Raw genomic sequence first — 20,608 nt, forward strand, 5'->3', positions numbered from 1 at the left:
AGGGCAAGGGGCTTCCTCTTCATGCTATTTGAAGTTGGACCCTACATTATTAAAGTTTGATGACAAGATTCCTAAGTATCAAGCATGACTCTCGGAAGCTTTCTAAGTCTTGGTTTCATAAGCACCGTGGAGATGTGTGTCCTTAAACACTGGCAGGAGTTATGCGGTTGCCTGTACGGTCCCTACCGATCTCTTGCTGTGCTTTTCTGTCCGGTGGTGGATATTTGGACATTGCTTGCACCAGGCCCATGCTGTTTGGACTGCTAGGACGTCTCATGTCTTAACTGCAGCTCATTTTATGGGGGGAATGTCTCTAAGCTGTCTGACTGACTGCGACTGACGGCAAGAGTTGAGATTGTAGTTAGTGGCCTTCCTAACAAAGAAGGGCATTGTTCTTACCTATCTCCACCACGGCAAAACATGACTGTAACCGCGCTGCCTGCTTCCTTCACGGACAGTTGTTTATTTAACTCTCACTGCTAAGCAAGCTTGTGGCAGGGCCGCCAACAGGCATTAATCATCAACTTGTTGCTTTGCTAGGTTCTGTAAACGTATGTTATTTCAGACAGGACAAGAATCTCAAAGATTCAAATAGAACTTTTACTGATCAAAGTTAATTGGCAGCAATTGGCCTTTAAATATTTCCTCATGTTTCCCTTCCCAAAATCAAGCAAAATGCACCTTATTTAGTAGAGGAGCCAAAATCACTTGGAAAAAGCCAGCATGCGACGGAACTTAAATGCGGTTTGTTCAACATCTGTCCTGTATTTTGATTTCTTTTCATCCGCACTGAAACAACTCACAGGCGAATTGGCAGCTTCCAGTGCAATAAAATGATTTAAATGTACTCGATTTTTTTCTCATTCCTTGGAGATATATTTATTTTTATATTTCAAAGTAAAATGCGATTTTTAATTTTCACATTCTTGACTGTTTGCTTTCCCCGAGGAAATGACATGGAAGCCTTAGTGATTTCTCGTGGGGGAAATTCCCTCAGAGTGGCAACTCCACAATTACCTTTATAAAGGCTTCATAATCAACACTTATTTTCAAAACCCGTTTTTGATTTGTGGGCATCTTGCACTTTGTGAGAGGGCAACACAAAAACTCCATATTTTACCAGCCGGTTAAAATTCTCTACCCGGATTTCCATCTCTCTCTGAGGACACTGGCGAGGCTGGCGTTTTTTTGCTAAATGGAACCTTGTCCCCCGTGCTCCTGCTCACTTCTGTCTGTGCAGCCATCAAGACAAGGCTTTGCTCTTGATTCAGAATTCTGCCCTGTTACAAGTGCCAAATGGTGCAGCAAAAACGAGGAGTTAAGCGAAGTAATAATTTATGATATGATTTATTATGGTTTTTATGAAAGCTTCCAAACTCAGTTTTGATTTAATACAGATTTTTTTTCTTTGTTTAATTTGCATTATTTCACTGAAGAACAGAGGGAGACTGAAATAGCACTCAAATATCTTTAAAGCGCACACTCGAAGTTCTAATTTAAGGATGTGGGTATTGAAAAACTTTCGCCTGTTCTTTGAAGCGTGTGGACTGCCAGGATCTGCTCTTGCGTGCGTGTTACTTCTTACTAGAGGAACAAGAGAGACTGAGCATGTAATTCAGCCACATACATAAAATGATAATGAAAATATTTCCCAGTTCCAGGCCTGGTGCAAGTAGCTTTCTCAGTTGTTTTATTCCACAATAATACGCAGCTGTGACAGATTCGTTAACCCCTCCATGGACATTATTTTCTCTAGATTTGTATATCATTTTAAAATAAGTTGGTTCGTACACTCACACAGTCTTAACTTTTACATTTTTTTTAACTCAGCAAACCTGGTACCAGTCACTGCAAACACAAATTTCTTTGACTAAAAGAAGTAAAAAATATTCCTTTGGCAAGACTCTTAAGAAAGCCAAAATGATCTTCTCAGGCAGCAGCAATGGGCAGTGCCTGATTTCACACACGTTGCAGTGTGTGGAGTGAGCAACGCCCACATTTTAATAGACACAATGACAGGACCATTTCCACATAGATGGTCTCTGACCATCTGTGACATGAGACTTTGAGGAGCTGGATAAGCCGTGGTCAGGCCTACAGCGTCATACCTGAACCCTGGTTACTGACAGTGCCTTTACTTCCTCTGACACCCGGGCTTTCCTCTAGCTGCCCTCTGCATGTTCAGCTCATAGTTGCTTAATAAGACGAAATATGGGAGGGGGCTTTCAGCCACATGGGTCGTACCTCAGAGTATGGGCACATGGTATCCACTAGGGTCTGATTTAAAAGACTTAGGGAATGACTTTTAAAGACATTCAGAAACACCATCGGGAGCTCTGAAAGGTAATGTACCTAATAACGCTGTTTAGTTCTGAAGTCTTGCCATCTCAGTGGCCTTTTTAGTTAAAATATCAAAATTCATGTTAATTCCACTGATGCATCAGGAAAATAAATTAGAAAGAAAAGTTTGGTGTCTTTGTATCGTTAAAAATGTCTGATGTTTTAAGGAACAAGAATGTGAGGGAGACCTAACTATCATTGGAAATAATACTTTCCCTGGCAGAAGCAGGCAGAAACACTAGTTACTAAGCATGCCTCTGACTTCTGATTCCTGACTGGACAGATGGCCATCTATCACTATACAGAAAGTCTCCACATGCAATCCGATGGCACATATATAGAAGCCATTTTGTTTGTAAATGACACTGGAACCAGAGCTTCTTTAGAATGTGTGACTTTCTAACAGTACAGAGAAAGTAGTTCTCTCTGTTGACTTTGTACTCAAAGACCCTCTGCAGACAGGTCCAATAGCAGCCATGTGGGATCCATGCTGCATCCTGTGAACTCATCTGCTGGAACTTCCTGCATTTAAAAGGGAACATTGGTGCAGATACTGATGTCTCAATAGAAACGAGGCATTGCAGTCCCTCCTGAGCTTTCTCTCGGTGCTGTGTAATATTCACTACCAGGGTCCGCCATGCCGATATGTGGCCTCCATCTGGCGTCTCTCAGGAGTAGGCAGGAACAGACTTCATGTGTTACCCCTAGAGAGATGAAGTCTAGGAGATGGAAACCTGTCCCGACATCTGGGAGCACAGCATATGAGGTCATTGCCTGCACTACTCATCAGCTCCCTAATGCGTTGTTCAGTTGGGTGTCCTGATTAGAATTTGTTGTTAATCTGACATAGGCCAGCTTTATCTGAGGAGAGGGAACCTAATTGAGAAAATTCCTCTGGGAGATTGGCCCTTGGGCAAGTCCATGGAGCATTTTCTTGATTAATAAGTGATATGGGAGAGTCCGGCTCATTGGAGATGGCGCCACCCCTGGGCAGGTGGTGCTGGGTAGAGCAGGTCTTGGATAGCAAGGCAGTGAGCAGCATTCCTCCATGGCCTCTGCTTCAGTTCCCTCAGTCAGGATAGAGTGTGATCTGAGAGTTGTGAGCTAAAGTAAATCCTCTCTCCCCCAAGATTCTTATGGCCATGGTGTCTATAACAGCAGTAGAAACCTGAGACAGATGTGGCGGTCCAGTTGATTTCTGCTGTACAGATACCTGGTACAAATACTTCGACTCCTGTCTAGGTCAGTTCGCCTGTGGTTTTTAAAAATACCTATACTTATAATCCTTGCTGGTACCCTGTTTCAAAAAATAAAGAACAGAGGCTCTGGCCTCACTATGGTCGGGTTTGATGAATCAGAGATCAATGTGAAGAACTTGTAGACAGTGCCCGATGACACCAGAGGGTACCGGGAGCTTTGTCTTGTAAAGATTCACATGTACCTTAGTTTAAGTCAGCCTTTAAATGGATAAGTTTAGAAAGATAAGTTTTATTCTTCTAAAGCTTGTGTTATTTGGCAACTATCTTAGTATATCTTATTTACACATTTATTTTTATTGGGAAAAGGATCTTTCTTCAAACTGTCCAGTCATGGCAGTATTGAGTGACTGCAAATGAAGCATGGATGGTACACTGGAGTGCGCCTCGAAAAGCGTGGACCGCTGAATTCAGAAGCTGACTTCTTTGAGTTTGAGAAATATAATTCACCTAGAAAATACTTTTCCCTATAAATAGACACTCCGGTGCCCAGCAACAGCTTTGTGGGTGCTGGAAGCCTTGGGTTTTTTAGCAGCCAGAGAAAGGGCTTCTTGGGTACCGATGAAGAGGGCATGCAGAAATGAGCCAAGCTGGTTTCTGTGTTTAATTATTCTCATGAGCCCAAAGTAACTGAAGAAAAATGCGTGGGTCAGCCAATAGTTACATGCCAAACATAAATGTCCCGCTACATTGCATGCGCACACGTGCGCGCATGCACACACACACACACACACACACACACACATTTTCAGCTCTGTACATAGCCTTTGGGGTCTGCAGATAAAATGTAAGGAACTACATTACTTTAACTCTGTTAACATCCTTCCTGGTAGCCAATGCACATGTTGATTATTAAGTTCTAGGTGGGGTAGTCCTTTAATCCCAGCACTCAGGAGACATAGGCAGGCAGATTTCTGACTTCAAGGCCAGCTTCATCCACAAAGCAAGTTCCAGGACAGTCATGGCTACACAGAAACCCTGTCTCAAACACAAACAAACAAACAAACAAACAAACAAAAAGTAAGTTTTGTTAAGTTAAATTCATCTGCATTTTTAGAACAAAACATTTATTCTTGCTTCCTTCCCCAGCAAGAATACTTGGTTGGCCCATGTTTCTAGTTTAGGGTACTAGAAACCCTCTGTTTAGGGAAGGACAATTTTTATCAGCAACAGATGATTGTTAACACCGTAAATTATACTGAATTTGTTTTACCTGTATTACCTGTATGAACAACAAAGCTTTTACATTATCTGTTATTCTTACTAAAATGTTTATTGTTCTTATTTATTCCCAATTTCTCATAAGACTTTTATTTTATCTAAAATAGATGTATTCGAATGCTTTGATAATTTGATATCTGTCAAAAAGTTAAGAGTCAATCACTCTGTGATTGGGGTGAAGTCTTTATAATTGCACTGGGGAACCACTGGAGTCTTTTAAACATGGACTGGATGGAATAGCATCATACTTTAAAGAAAATGAGCCTCTCTATCAAGTGAAGAAAGAATGCCGAGTACAGCAGAACTAGTTCAAAATGTTGGCAGCCACAGGGTCACCAGAGCTAAGCCTGTCACAGTTCTGATCCCGTTGGGTGGCACAGGATTCACAGTGCGTCTTGGTGGAAGTGGTGGTGTTGGTGCTAGTGGAGAGGGGACAGAGTCTCTAAGGACTGCTTTGTTTGTTTGTTTTCTTTTAACCTGAGTCTTAAAAGTGTGGATCCATATCTGAGAAAGAGGAAGAGGAAGAGTAGGTCTGCATGGCGGGAGGTGTGCATGGGGTGGGGAGTCATGTCTTCTGCAATGAGCACAGGAAGTTTAATTATCCAGAAATGGCAGAGAAACATGCGGGTTTAGATGTCAGCAGAGAGAGGCAAATTTGAAAGTATAGTTTGAGAAATGATAAAAATCATGAGGACCAGGTGATATATCCCATGGTGGGGTGGAGTGTAAATTGAGAAAGAAGCCAAAGACTGAGTTTTAGGCACTCTGCCAGCTAGGAACAGGAGCTCCAAAGAAAATTGAAAGGACCAGCCAGTGAGGCAGGCAGGAACATACGACCTGTACAAAAGACCTGTGGAATCAGCATTCAAGAACTTTCCAGAATAGGGGGTGTTCCTGTGTTGTATGCTGCCTGGGATATAAGATGAACAGAGTGGTCCTGGTGCGACTGGGAAGTTGGCTGCTGGGAGATCTGATAAGGTGCATTTCAGTGAGCAGGAAGACAGGAGCCTGACCTGAAAGAGACAGAAGAGAAAGATAAGAAGGCTGAGAGTTTCCATGGAAACAAGATGTGGACATGGTAGAATGTGTGTGGGGGTGGGGGTGGGGGGTAATAGCATCAAGAGATGCCCGCTTAGGGTTTTTGCTCTTCAGTGCATTTATGTGCTTTGCTTGTTAGTGCATTGCTATGCATGTGTGTGCATATGAACGTGAAGACCAGAGCTGATACAAGACTCTGCTTCAGTCATTCTCTTTCTTACGTACTGGGGCAAGGTCTCTCACTCTTCAGTTCAACTAATTGAGGCAGCAAACCTTCCAAGGGTGGTTCTTCCTCAGCCTCTCACATCCTTGGGTTCTAGGTGAACTGTCCTGCTCAGCATCTACATGGGTGCCGAGGGCCTGCCTCCAGTTCTCACAGCTGTGTGCCAAGTGCTTTTACCCACTGAGCCACTTCCCTATCCTCCAACCGAGGTGTTAAATGTAAGATAGTTAGGAACACACTGTGTGCTCCGAGGAATGATTCAGAAGAAAGGAAAGCCACAGTACAGAGCAAGGAAGCAGAGGAATATGGCCTGAACAAAGACCCGGGCTGATCATAGGGAAGGGACGGTTTAATTCCCGCAGATAAAGCTGGGGCAGGGCTTGGCAGAGGTAGGAGGAGATCTTTCTTGCTACAGAAGTTCTTAGTGATTTTTACTTCTGTGGCCTTCTATGTCCTTCTCTATAATTCAGTCGGAAGTCCCTTGAGGCCAGAGATGATTGACTGTCCACTTGAACTCTGAGCTACTTACACAAAATTCATTACATAGAAGGCTTTCTTTATATTCCTTGTCCATTTGTTTCAAATTGGTTTAGAGTGAGGTCTAGTCATGTCTGTGTGGTACGAGGAACTCGTGGTGCCAGGTATGTTAGCCAAGCACTCTACAGTTTAACCACACCCTCAGTCCAGCACCTCTGTTTTTACAATCTGAAAATCTGAATTTGAAAAGCAAATGTAGGTTCATCACTATCTTAAAAATAGTTAAAATCTTAAACTTTGAAATTATCCTTTTAAAAGTCATACCACAAAACTTCACTGTCAGAACGATTTATTTAGAAAGAGCTATGACATGAAATGATAATTACCATGGTTCTAGTTTAGGGCTTAAGAAATTAAGGTATGCATATAAAAATAAAAGGATTTCATTCATTAAAATATGAAAAGTAATAATTTCTGTAACAACCGATTTGTTTCTGGATAATGGAATGACAGATTATTTGCTTTGTAAATTGTTATTTTCTGTAGTTAATATTTTTTATTGACACGGTGGTACCAATTAATAGAACCCACTAGATAGTTCCACAGATACACACAGCACACATTGAAGATATTATTCCTGATTAGATACCACCTTCTCCCCCAACACTGCAGGATTTATTATGAAATTCCTCCCTTTCCTTGCTACATCCTGTATGTTTTCCTTTCTCTTGAATCATTTCCACGAATACACAAGTGAATATAGTCATAATGCTACTCTCCTTTACTCAAAGCCCTAATGTCATGTGGCTAACTTGGTTAGTTTTAGAGATATGGAGCTTGAATTTATCCATCCTGTACCTACCCTTCCCAGATGTCAGACTGGGTGGTGATACACTTCTCAGGGTTCCCATGAGCGCTGTATGAGTTAACTAACACCTGCGAATCACATACAGTGGGCCTTGGCACATAGGGAACACTGAGGCGGTCATAGATGCTATTGCTGTCTATTGCTTTTTTTCCATGAAGAACACTGTTAAGGCTGAGTTAATGAAGTGTGTGGACCATATATGTTTTGTTGTCCAAAAAGCTCATAGAGAATTTCAAAGAAACCAACCAAAACCATTACCAATGGTTAGTATGCAAGTACTACTTATTCTAGGTACACCACTGAGTCCTTCTCTTGCTCCAGCCACATGTCCTCCTAGTCATGACTTGCATGAGGGTTGGTGGTGTACTTCTGGCCTCTGCACCTGGATTTCATCACCATGATGAAGAGCTTGTCTTCATGGCCAAGACTGTGACTCTTTGTTTCGGCTGACAAGTTTAATGTGTTGTCTTCAGAATTCATGTCTTGAAGGATGGCTTTTGGAACTTGCTGGAAGGGCTACAGCAGGTGCAAGGGCCTTGTGGTCTGAAGTTAGTCAGGCAGAGAGCCCTCCCAGTGGATAGCACCAGCACAGCAGGTCTAGTGGGCTGATTGGCTCAAGTTTCTGATGAGATGGGCAGGAGGGCATGAGACTTCTGGGAATGCTTTCTCAGGTAATCAAAGGACATGGATTGATTCTCCATCAAAACCAGGAATGCAACTTTTGCAGTATCTGCAGATTACATATATGGATGATGGCAGTGGGGTGGATTACATATGCAGATGACTGGAGTGGGGTAGATTACCACTTGGTGAGGTAAATGGAAAGCTGAAGTGAGATCTAGGGGATTTTTCAAATCGCCTTGCACCGGACTTGTACACATCTGTCCCTGAACCTGGCACATCATCTTGAGCACAGTATGAAGTGAATGAATGGCCTCTCAGTGCTGCCACAAAGTGACTTAGGAAAGAACCCCAGTGTTGGATTCTGCTCCTTCCCAAATGGCTTTGAAAGCTATGCTTGTTTCTCATTGTCTTTCAAATCTCTAAACCAAAGTTACTCAGGCAATCTCATGTCTATTTTGAAATTACTGGGAGGCAGCTCAGAGGACAGACACATGCGCATTCTCATTGTTGGATACAGAGAAACGCCATTTTAGCAGCTTCTGCAAAGTGATAAAGACTTACTTCACTTTGACTGGTCTTTGCTCCGTTCTGAATATCAGTGGGGCATTGAAGAAATCCAATATACAGAATAACGGACATTTTTCACTCTGTACTGTTCTCATTGGTAGAATAAAATATCTAATAAAAGCAATGGAAAGGAGCTTGCTTCCTTTAGCTCACGGTTGACCTTTGCAGGACGGTGCAGCATTAGCACAGGAGCTTGAGATGCTGGTCACACTGCATCGGCCAACAGAAAGCAAAGGGAAAAGAAAGCTGGTGCTTAGCTTGCTTCTCTATATTCTGTCCAGGATAAGTCCATGGAAAGATGTCACCCACATATAGGGTCTTTTCACCTCAGGCACCCAAGCTACAACTCTTCCATAGAGCTGCTCAGAAGTGTGTCTCCTAGGTGATTCTCAGCCCTGTCAAGCTGAAACGAACCAGCACATGTATGAGTACCATTTCAAGAGCTGGGATGAGACAGCACAGGCACCACCATGTCATGTCTGGCCTAAAGAAGCCCACGGGCTGGGTGAAGACAGAGGGGAAAGGGACCTATTGCATGTGGTGGTGACAATGGAGAAGGCAATGTGTGGGAGCCGGTGGGGTCCAGTCTAGGGGTAAAGCTGAGAGGGAAGGAGACGTGACCTCTCTAGGAAGTGACACAGCATGATGGCATCGGTTTGGGGATCCGAATTTGAGTGGGTACAGAGCACAGAGGACCCCTAGGAGGTTAGAGCATGGTAAAGAAGAGAAGGTTTTAGGCAGGGCTTTTGGAAAGCAGATTTCATGTGAGCCAAGAGTGCTTATTATAGAACTTTCCATACATGTGGAGGTAAATTGTATGGCAGAGGGATCTGCAACCTAAGTGGGAAATCACCTGGTTTACCTCAGGGGGAAGAGAAAGCAAAGGAAGCTGGAGAGCTGTTCTAAAGTCAGCTATAGCATCTATAGGTTTATATGGCCTAGTGGGTAGGAATCCTAACTTCTAGCCTGACCAAGCCATGACATAGACCTCAAAAGTAGGAGCTAGCCTTGGAAGGAAGAGCCTGCATTGGAGTTAGAAGCATTGGATGTGCAAGATGTTCCTGACATGTGCAGTAAGCCAGAAACCACAGAGATCTAAAGCTTAGCAGAGAATACCAAGCAGGAAGCATGTCTCAAAAGCAGCAGAGTGGAGGGGAAAGGAGTTACCTCAGCAGAAGCTGCCTGTCCACAATGGTAGTTTGGCAACATTCAGAAAATTCCTGGTTCAGGAAATTCAATGACTCAGTAAGACAAACTGACCACTGGTCACTCTAATCAATTAGTCTCGATTAGTCTACGAGACTGTAGCTAACCTTCAGTGAGAGTCTCGTCCTAGCCCATGCTTGTGCTTCTGTCATGCAGGGCCACGGAAGCTAGAGTGAACAGTCTGAAGATACAGAGTGTGCCAGAGAGGTACAGCCAGGTGTAGCACTGCATCCCCACAGTGTGGCAGTCCCACTGTGTGTCACCTTCACACCAGGCTGACAAGAGTCAAGGGCAGCAGGGATGGATTGCAGTTAGGCAGTCCTGGCTGGGTTGCTGACACACAGAAGTGCTCTTGTCATTGAGCGTCCTTCTTGAGGACAAGAATGACTTTTTAGTAGTGGGCTCCTCCAAGACAGTTTGTTTCAAAATTGTTGCCTGTCTCCAGCTTCTAGTTTCAACCTTTCATTCTGACAGGTGCTGAATCACCATCAGGGGAGAGCACTAGGACTTTGGAAAACCAAAGTGAACTCTTATGCCCTAGGGAGTTGGCATAACAGAAAAAGGAATTTCTCTCTCCCCTTCCCTCTCTCTCTCTCTCTTCCTCTCCCCCCCTCTCTCCTTTTTCTTCTTTAATATTGAACAGCACAAGAGAAGGCCCGTACCTCCATCTTCCCACAAATGTGTTTCGGCTCCATCCCTGAGGGCTTCTCCCATTTCGGTGTGTCTACAATGGAGCCTCTATGTGTGCCTCACTCAGTATTCCGAGGGTGCCTCCAACAGCACTTTCTAAATACTCAGTTCTTCTCCCTGGTCATTCTCAGCTCCTCTCCTGTAAGCAGCTGGACAGCTAGGTCTGCGAGTGGGGATGTTGCTTTTGAGTAATGTCCTTTTGCCAACTCCTCCTGCCTCTTTGGTGTAAGTGACCAAGAATTACCTTCTGGGGGGTGGGGTGGGGGTATTTCCACAAAGTTAAAGGAAACAGATGTCTAAGACACCATCCCTTTTAGAGATTTAAGCCTCTATTAGTGCAGTCCTACTGGACTTGAAGATGAAGTGTTTCTTTAAACAAAAAAAGTAAAGGTAGCTTAGAAAACTAATCACCAAAGACAGCGAGTTAGCATGTATGAAGAACATGCCAGGATCTCAGGGGATAGAAATTATTTTAGTGTATTGACTGGAGGCGACCTTCCAGTGCATGATATGCTATTTAAATTACAGGGAATTAAGGTGAATAACTCACACTCACAATCATATTCCCGTCAACGGCTTAAGCCCAAGCTCTCCTCTGAAAGTGGCAAGGCCTGCTGGAAACCGTCAAGGCACACTTTGCAAAAACTCGGGGAAGACGTTAAAGTTTTATGTGGGTTGAAATAAGAAACAAATTAACTCTGTGGCAGCACCTTTAGGGAAACGGATAGTCCGTTACCTTGTGGTAGGGTTGGAGCTGAGAGTGCAAATAAAGGCCTTAGAGGGACAAGAGGAACAGTAACTACTTACCACTCGGGCTCGGTGGGAAGAGCAATAGTGAAAGGTGGGAGCACTAGAAGTGAGTGTGGCAAGCCAGCGATATACAGTGAGCAGAGCTGGAGAGCCAGACAGTTATTATCAGTTAGAATCCTTTCAGAGGATGCAGCGGAATGAAGGTTAAATATCTGCCTAGCTTGGGAACCATAGTGAATTGCAGTCACTGTCTATGCCAGCCTTCATGGAGCAGCACCTGTGGACCAAGGGTTATCTTCAGTACTCAAAATAGAATTAGGAGGAATGGACTTTAGCCATGCTGCTAAAGTTAACAGTCCAGGAAAATGCTGTCAGCCATTGCTTGGCTTAAAAAGTACAAAACATGCACCAAATGAAATGTTACACAGTCTTTCAAAATAAAATGTGGGCATAGTAGACACGCTGCAATCCCAGCACTCAGGAGGAAGAGGCAGGGGGATTGAGAGTTCTAGGCTAGTCTGGACTATTAGAGACAGCATGTCTCAAAAACAAACAAACAAACAAACAAACAAAAAACAAGCAAACAAACAAACAACAACAAAAACCACCACAGTGATAGAAATCATCATGATAGCTCAGTAGTAGGTCATTTGTCTAATACACACAAGGCTCTGAGTTCAATCTCTTGCACATGTATGTGTGTACACACACCTGTGCATACACACACATCATGCACATACATGCACACATGTGTGCATACACATACAAGAGAGAGATAAAGGCAGAAGAACCGAGATACAGACCAAGAGTAACATAGCTGATTGATTATTTTTACAGGTTTGTCACATATTGTTGAATGAGAGAAAAAATCATCCTAATCTGGACTTGTTGCCCATGTCTCTCCCCTATGAAAATGTAAGCTTCTCAGCACCATTGAGCAACTTGGAATCAGTGAATTAGTGGGAGGCTACAGCAAGGATGAGAGATGCTTCTCTGTCATCATTTCCGACATGCCGAGGAGGAGTCAGTCTCTTTAATCATTTTCCATGAATTTTTTTGTGTGGGATTATATCATCTTCCAATCAGACGATAGTCTTACTTTTACAAACATTTTTATACTAATGGTGCCACACAGTGATGATATCAATTTGCTTGTGATTAGGTCTTCTCTCCTGATGAGACCACCTGAAAGGCTATGTTCAATGGTAGCCACGTGCTTGGTCCAGTGGTAAGAAATATATATAGAGAAAGAATATATAAAAGCAATGGTGTGTTCCCCCGCAGAAATTATTATGTGGCATGGCACCCAAAGCTGTCCTCAGAGGACTCCATGTTGTTGTCTGTTAGATGCAGTTTTAGGAAGGCCAGAAAGAGTTCTTCACAGGGTCTTGCCTGTAGCACGGGATCAACGATGGCAGAGCTACTGTTCCTCAAAGGAGTTATGCAGAGGACATCGGAGGACTTGCAGAAAGAAAGAAAGCAGTAGAAGCTTAGTCTGGAAGTGAGAGAATGGAGAAAGAGAACATTGCAACAAGCTGTGGGCAAAGCTATCATTAGGGAAGGAGGGACTGACAGTTCCTGCAGGAGTGGGCTACTCCTTATCGCACAGAAGGGAGGAGGTTGTGCTGGGAAGCTTTGGGTCATTGCAGGGTCCCTCAAAGGTCTGTCTGCACAGGATTGCACTAGCCATTCCTAATGTAATGTTTCTGATGTCTCACCAGTTAAGTGAGACAGGAGATGTATATAGCATTGCTTCCCTAACCCCCAGAAGTTGTAGCATAGAATAGCAGGGATATGTGAGTATTCTGGTATCTTCCCTGAGAGAAAAATAGTGGCAACCCCTTGCACCCATTCTCTTCAGCTATCCTCCATGTTAGAAAGCTGGAGCATCAAGGGTAGCATGGCACTCGCTTTTGTGACTTCGTGGCCAGGATATAAATAGGTCCCTTTAGACATTGTTAATAGCATGCAGGACTATTAATTAATAAGAGAATTCTGCTCTCTATATATGTAAGTGCTACTGCCATGGTTCATAGAGAATATGTAACAAAGTCATGCTTTATTGATATATAATACAGTATCTTTCCCTAACAACACAAGCACCTGAACATATCTGTGGCTCTAATCCTAGAGAAAGAGATTTATAGATCGTGGAAATATGGCTGTGAACAAAATTTGCCTCAGTTTTCCTTTCAGGCTGTCAGTAGTTTTGGAGCTCACTGGGCTCCTCATACTACCGAAATACATCTGGTAGGAGGGCTCTCACCAAGCCCGACAGGAGCTCGACTCCTTTACTCTCCTCTAAAGACTGTCTTCTAACAGAAGGCTCAGGCGGGCTGGTTTGGGGCGGTGGGTCTCCAAGCCCACTCTACTTGGAAGAGAATGTATTTTATGACAATCCCCTCAGAGGGCCTCCTGCCCTCAGGGCCCACTGATGGGAGGTGATGACGGCCCCTTCCTGAAACTCACAGAGAACCTTTTCCCCTTTCAAGTGCCTGTGTCCGGTTCCACATGTTTTTCTTTCTGGAGTCAGTAATAATTCCACATCAGAGAGCCCTGGTTTAGGACTAGTGTAGAAACTGGTCAGCTGAGGCTACCCTGACGAGAGCCTGTTTATTCTGAGCCACATAGTCCTTTAGACACAAGTGAGTATTTCTTCCCATTGTAAGATTCTCGGGCTGGCTAAGCTAACTGAGGTTGACAAACTGGCTTCTTTGAAACTTTCAAACTTGAAAATTTAGCCACACCCAACAACAAAAGAGGAAACTTACATGAGAATATTTCTTTAATAGTTGTATTGACACAGTTTTCAGCTAAAGGTGAATCTGAAGGCATAAATAGTGAAAGAGTGGACTCGAATCTGTTGCAAAGAGCTAGAAAGCGTTTGCAAACTCACCGAGGGAAAGAGAACACCGTCTCTAAGGTATCACCCATTGTAGTTCGCAGCTTACCATTTGAGGTACAAGCAGCAAACGAACTCCTTGTAAATTAAAGTGTGCCATAAAACACTTTGTAGATATATTCATATGGGACTCCTTTTCCTCAGGTGGCAACAGGGGTAAAAAGAAAGTGACTATGGAGGGGGATAAAAGGCCTCCTGGGCTGGGTGTTTTTGCAGACTCTGCCAGCAAGGCTGCAGCGTAAAGAATGGCTCTTATGAGAAAGTGATTATTCACAGCAAGCCTTGAGTCCGTGTCACAGTGAAAAATTCCTCCCTAGTACATACTCTCAGCAGGAATAATAGATCTAAAAGAAAGGAAACAAGACTTACAAAGAACACTGTCTGCTGCCAGTGACAAATTATGTGTGCAAAACTGATGGGCAAGTCCATTGAAAATGGAGAAATTGGTTTAGCAGTAAATCAAAGCTTACGCTGGAGAGTGGCCTGCCAGTTGACTTAACCAGTGGGGTTTTCAGTAAATGTGCACTGAGTTCTCTTGTCGAGTGGTGTGGATAACACTTATTCTGTATTTCAGCTTGGTGCCTTAGCCTTCGATCACCATGCTCTAAGTTACATAAGATAATGTAAAATGCACGCAATAACTCATGACAAAATTGCATATTATAGACTCAGACACTAACATGTCACCCTGTGCTGTAAACGCCATAGCCTTTCATAGTAACGGAATAATAAAAGAAGCTGTACATGGTCAGCAGCCATTACATACAAGATCAGTGCCAAAGCATAGATACACAAAACTCCTTTTGTTGTTGTTCAAAACAGCTTGATCCAAAAAGGTTGTATAGCCGGCAGCACTACACAAACTTAGCATGTGTGAAGTCCCCCTAAGTTAAAGATGGATGCTGTACCCATCTGTAAACCTTTATTGAACTTTTAAGGAAAAATATTTTATGTATTGCTATCATTAGATTAAGTGTAGCTATATCATAACTGTTAGATTAATCCATTAACATTAGGCACACGGCATGGGAACATTTTAAATAAGCCCACTTTGCCTTAAAAGTTTATTTTCAGTTCTTTCTGGCTTATATTAAGTAAGACTTTTCACCCTAAGGTTGTGAGTGTGGATAAAGACAGATAGATTTAATATAATCATGTGGTAAAGGAGGTATTCATGGTGAGAAGCAAGTCCAGGCCAAGAGAGACTTACACGTATTTAGTAAGACTGTTCCTCCAAGAAGTCACGATCTTCATGAAATCCCTCTGCGACTAGAAAAGTCACATGCTGACGTATTATTAAATTGACATCCTATTTTAATTAACAAAATTTTAAGGGATTAATAAACAAATCAAATTTTGAAATGCTTTCCTTCTTCTAGTTATTAATAAGTATGGCAGGGCTGGCAGGCTTTTTTTAAAATATTTTAATGATCATAAATATATATCCCAATTATATCATATACCCAGCATAGAGTTTAAATGCTTCAATCTATCTCTTGCCATAATATGCCATCTGTAGGCACTTTCAGTGAGTACTGTAATCTCTGTGTATTTTATGGCTATTAATACAAGCACATTTGGAACAAAATAGCAAACAGCTTACCTTCGTTAAAGCTGCTATAAATCAAGTCTTGGATTTCTAACCCAAGAATCTAGTTCTTCCTCCTAATACAAACATAAACACAGCAAAATTCCCAGCTCACTTAGGTAAGCCCCGAAGCAAAGGGCAGGCACAAATGTAGCCAAAAGCTGTTTCAGGAATGAGAGACAATAAGAAACAGAATGTGTATCTTTCTACAAACTCAATAATGGATACTGTAGCTGCTCTTGCCAGCCTCTGAGATTTGAAGTCTGTCTGCTTTCTCATTGGCTAGCACACTTGTGTCATCATAATTCTACCAAATCAGATCATTGAAATCGAAATAGTGACTTAACATATGCATCGAGGCCCATGGTATACTGGGTGAATAATTTAGAACAGGAATTTAAAGATCTATATTTTCTGGGTTTCTTTTAACTCTGTGTCTTATATGTCCACAAATTCTCCAACAGGGGGCTAAATTTCAAAAGTCCCTTGTTCTTCAATGCCACTCCCTTATCAGCAGGCAACATGCAAGTGAGTATCACTTGCATGTCCGAGGTAGATGCTAGGTAGGTCCTTGCTAACCAGTGCCAATGTGAAAGGGCTGTTGATCTCATGTCCACTCTGTCACTAGGGGTTGGGCTTGTTCTATGTGATGCCAAGGGAGTGCAAGTCACACGTCTGGAAAGCCATTGATGTTGCATTAGCATCTGTAAATATTCACCACTCAACTGAGCACACTCTTTTTATAGACAGAAGAAGGCAAGTGAGAAGTTGGTTCGCCTAACTCCTAGAGTGTTGGAACTCAACGAGTTCTGAGATAATTAGAAGCAGGGTCCTTCACCTCTTTCATCTGTGGGCTTCTCTCGGGACTACCTTGCTGAGACCTTCTGAATCAGAGATGGTCTTGGGAGAGCAGACGTCTGTGGTCCTCATCTTACTGTGTTTTTCCAAAGAAGTTATCAAAATATCCAAGCACTTAGAAGTTATTGCCAAAAGTCACCATAGAAGAATCACTCCCTCCAAACTTGTCACTCTCATACTGCCAACATGGGTCAGCCTGAAAGCCCATCTCCGTGATTCAGGCTTCCTGTGAAGCTGGCGTTAGCAGGTCTGCAGGGGAAACTTGTTTTGTGGGGTTGTTGGTTTGGTTGCTTTGAGGCTAGGTACTATTGACAATTTGTGAAAATGCAGCTCGATGACCATAGGTGTGGCTCATCTCTAAAGTATTGCACTATATGTGGATTTTCATATTAAGAAATATAAGGAATATTTTTAGCAACTTGGAGATGTCAAAGGTCTCAAGCAAGTAGTCCATATTGTTCCATAGTGAGTTTATCTCTCTGAATATAACTGTTCAGAGGCAGATAAGAAAGGGACACAGAGGCCAGGGACTGATTCCTCAGCCCTGGCCATTTCTAGCTAGTCTCAGAAGGGGTTGCTGGTGTCAAGACATGGGACCACCAAGATGGCTCAGCAGTTAAGAACACCTGTTGCTCTCGAAGAGAATGCTGACCTGGTTCTCAGAACCCACATAGCAGCATGCAGCCATCTGTAATTTTAGTTCTAGAGGATCTGAGGCCTTCCTCTGACCTTTGTAGACACGAGGCACACTCATGGTGCCCATACAACTATATAGAGAAGATGGAAACATAAAAGTAGAATAAATAAATATTTTATTTAAAAGGGGGCAGTAACAATAGGTAGCCATCCAATGACTTCCTCCATTTTAAATCCAGACAGGAAGGTATTGAAACAATTGGACGGCAAGACAGTTGTCTGTTTTCTCATGGTAAATTTGGAACACTGACAAATGCAATTGGGTCATAAGAATGTGGGCAGGGTAACAACTTCTCTGAAGACATGCTTCTACCATTCATGTATCATTGCCTTTTATAACTGCATCAGCGTCCAATTAGAGCCTCAGTTTATTCAAGGGCTTCAGTTTACTGCAAGTTTGTGTTTCCAGGTTCACGTTCAGAGGTAGAGAGCATCAGTGTGCAGCCAGTGACATCATTTCACTTGGCACTGAGAATAAGGCCCATTGTAACTGTCTTCATTCTCTTTATTAATTTTCCTAAACTAGCTTGAATCGTTTGGTGTATTTTTACATAATTATGGTACAAGCAAAAGGCTTGGGGGAAAAGAACCACCACTACAGTATCAAAGCAGAATAAATATTTGCAGAAAAATTCTGCCATAAGTTAATATTTTGCATATGAGGCCCTGTACAAAATCTGAGTTATTCCCAGGTCTTGATCCAAAAGAACAAGGCTGTGGCCCACCCTTAGACACCCGGAGATGATGACAGATCAGAAAAAGGTCAGTTGGAGATGCCATGCCAAGAATAAGACAGAAGGAACCAAAAAGGCAGAAAAACAGTGGAGCAAAGTCCTAAAAGCAAAGACCCGCCTGTGCCAACTGCCTGCACCTGAGCTGTGTTCTGCGGCCTGGTATGTTGGCTTGTTCCCCAGCTGTCCATGTGAACGTTTTACAACCTGGCTCTAGGAATGTTCAAGGGCTACAGCCTGAGGACCTGATCAATGCCTGCAGCTTGCTTATTTTATGTCTTTTAGTCCTCTGTGAATCACAGCGAAAGAAAGCAGAGAGAGGATGGAGAAACTTGGGTTCTTTGATTGTTAGTGTTTTCTGAAAGACAAGTCAGGTTAGTTAAGAATCGGTCACCCATCCCCTCAGACAGCTGCTCCCTGCCCCAGCTCAGCCCCTGCTGTTGGGATGGTAGCTGAACCTATACTCTTGGCCTTCCTCTTTCTCCTGTTCACCGTGTGCTGGTTATCAATGAAACATGCTAAAACCACATACCCACCACATATAATCATGTTCTATCTACTTTGTCACCTGCTAACAACACAGTAACTTGTGTGTGACGGAGTCTCCTTCCAGACCATGGCCCTCTGACCTGCCAGACATTCAAGGCCCTGGGGGTGACATAGAGGGTTGGAGGTTGTGCTGAGTGATGGAAGGCCAGAAGAAGTAAACACAGTCACACACACCCTTGGCCTACTTGCTGCAGGTGCTAGAGGACACACTTCCCAGGTAGTGTCCCCTAAGCTTCAAGCAACTGACAAAACCCACAAAGAACTCTGAGCCCAAGTGACAATGGTGGTCAGATGTCTGTGTCTTATGAACTTGAGAGAACATAGAAAGAGGCCATGGAAGTCCTGCTGCTCTGAACTTTTCATCTTCATTTCTCCTCTATAAATTAGAGCATTAAATGCCCTTGAACTTTCTCCCACAAACTCATGAAAATACCTTTCCTGCCTCTTCAGAAGCACAAGTAATGAATGCAACACATCCTTTATCAAAAATATGTGGAACCCAAGGCATTCGGTGACCTTTAATTTTTTTCAAAGTTTTGGAATATTTGCATGTACGCAGTAAGACAACTTGGGAATGATCCATGTTTAAACAGAAAACGTACTAATGTTTTACATACACCTGTCATACCTAGTCCAAAGGCAATATTATACATTATTTTAAGTTCATCTGTTGACTTGCGGACTCATTGCCTGAGGAGTATATAGAACGTTCCATGTGTGGCATCTTGGCTCAAAGAGGCTAAGATTGGGGAACAATTTGAATTTGGGGTTTGGGGATCAGAGATGATCAGCCTGCTGAGGGATTGGCTCCTAATGAAGTGATCTCCCATTATTGGAGGGGTCTGCAAGGTATACAAAATGCCAATGCAGAATACTTTCGTAACCGAGTTTGGAGGAGTGGTCAGCCCTGCTGCATCAGCACTTCTGGAAAGCAAGGAACCAACCCCAGCACAGGAAGTGGCTACGCTTTAGCGATATTCAAATACAATAATTACTAATAAAGTTTTCTCAGCAAAAGATAATCCTAGCTTTGCAATGACCCCTATTCCTCCTTGGGGTTGTTTGTGCTATTTGCTTCCATAGATAACTGATCAAATTTAACTGTTAGTTATTGGCTATTGAGACGCCTCAGGAGGTAAAGGACTTGCTGCCACCAAACCTGGTGACCCGCGTGTGACCCCTGGTGCTGCATGATGGAAGGACAGAACAGACTCTAACAAGTTGTCTTTTCCCCTTACACAGATTCCGTGTCACTCATGTGCCTGCACACGCGCGCGCGCACACACACACACACACACACACACACACACACAGTAAAAACTCAATACAATTCTGTCTTCTGTTACTATCACATTGTTTTTCCTTTATTCAAAGCTTCTGGCTTAAAAGCCCTTACTCTCCATAGCTCTTCCCTTTACATAGCCTCTATTTCCAACTCTATATCAATTGTGATGTGTGAGGTTTGGAGACCCTGAGAAACAGTCTTTTCTCTGTCTTGGCTGCTGGCTTACTTCATGTCTCTGAAGGGGGTCTGTTGTCATTTTGAGAAAGAAAATGAAGGCTTGCCTAAGAATTGCCCACTTCTCTGCCCACCCCAATGCTTTCAGAAGGAAAAGGTCTGCCAAACCAGTCTAAGACCCTAAAAGCTGTCTTGACCTGCTTGTGCAGACCCGTGGTCCCTTTATCTGTATATTAGCTTCCTACAACCTCAAGACTAACAAAGGCCAGTAGTGGGCTGTGTCCTTCCTTGGGAACATCAGCTCCTCAGACTTCTGCAGCCTTAGCAGAAGTAGACTTTTTGGACCCCAGAGCCACTGCATTTAGCACGGATTAGAATCAGTCCGCCTTTGTGAAGTTAGATTGTACCTTTTCTGTGTTTCCCACTATTTCTCAGCATCAGATGCAGTAGTGGAAGGAAGGAAGCTGGTCTTCACAGACAATGGCTGGAAGACTGAGCATCTTCCTAATGATGGTACTTGTTAGCCAGCTGGGGGTGGGGGGCAGGGATAGTGGAAGTAAAGACT

At 43.1% G+C, this 20,608-nt stretch overlaps 1 protein-coding gene and 1 long non-coding RNA gene across 20 annotated transcripts in view; one reads left to right on the forward strand and one right to left on the reverse strand.

Annotated features, from left to right (window-relative positions):
- Positions 1–20,608, forward strand: part of Eya1 (EYA transcriptional coactivator and phosphatase 1) — a 238,011-nt gene that overhangs the window by 195,294 nt on the left and 22,109 nt on the right. The window lies entirely within an intron of this gene.
- The window catches only part of LOC120102805 (uncharacterized), a 99,183-nt gene continuing 79,906 nt past the window's right edge, over positions 1,332–20,608 (reverse strand). For 2 of the 4 annotated variants that reach the window (XR_010066815.1, XR_010066814.1), the window contains one exon: positions 1,332–4,574. This is a non-coding gene — a long non-coding RNA (uncharacterized LOC120102805). Of the gene's footprint in view, positions 5,831–20,608 lie in introns of all 4 variants that reach the window. The other 2 variants (XR_005504559.1, XR_005504558.2) reach the window with 2 other exon arrangements.

This window comes from Rattus norvegicus, chromosome 5 (assembly GCF_036323735.1).
Source record: "Rattus norvegicus strain BN/NHsdMcwi chromosome 5, GRCr8, whole genome shotgun sequence".
NCBI classification, from domain to species: Eukaryota; Metazoa; Chordata; class Mammalia; order Rodentia; family Muridae; genus Rattus; species Rattus norvegicus.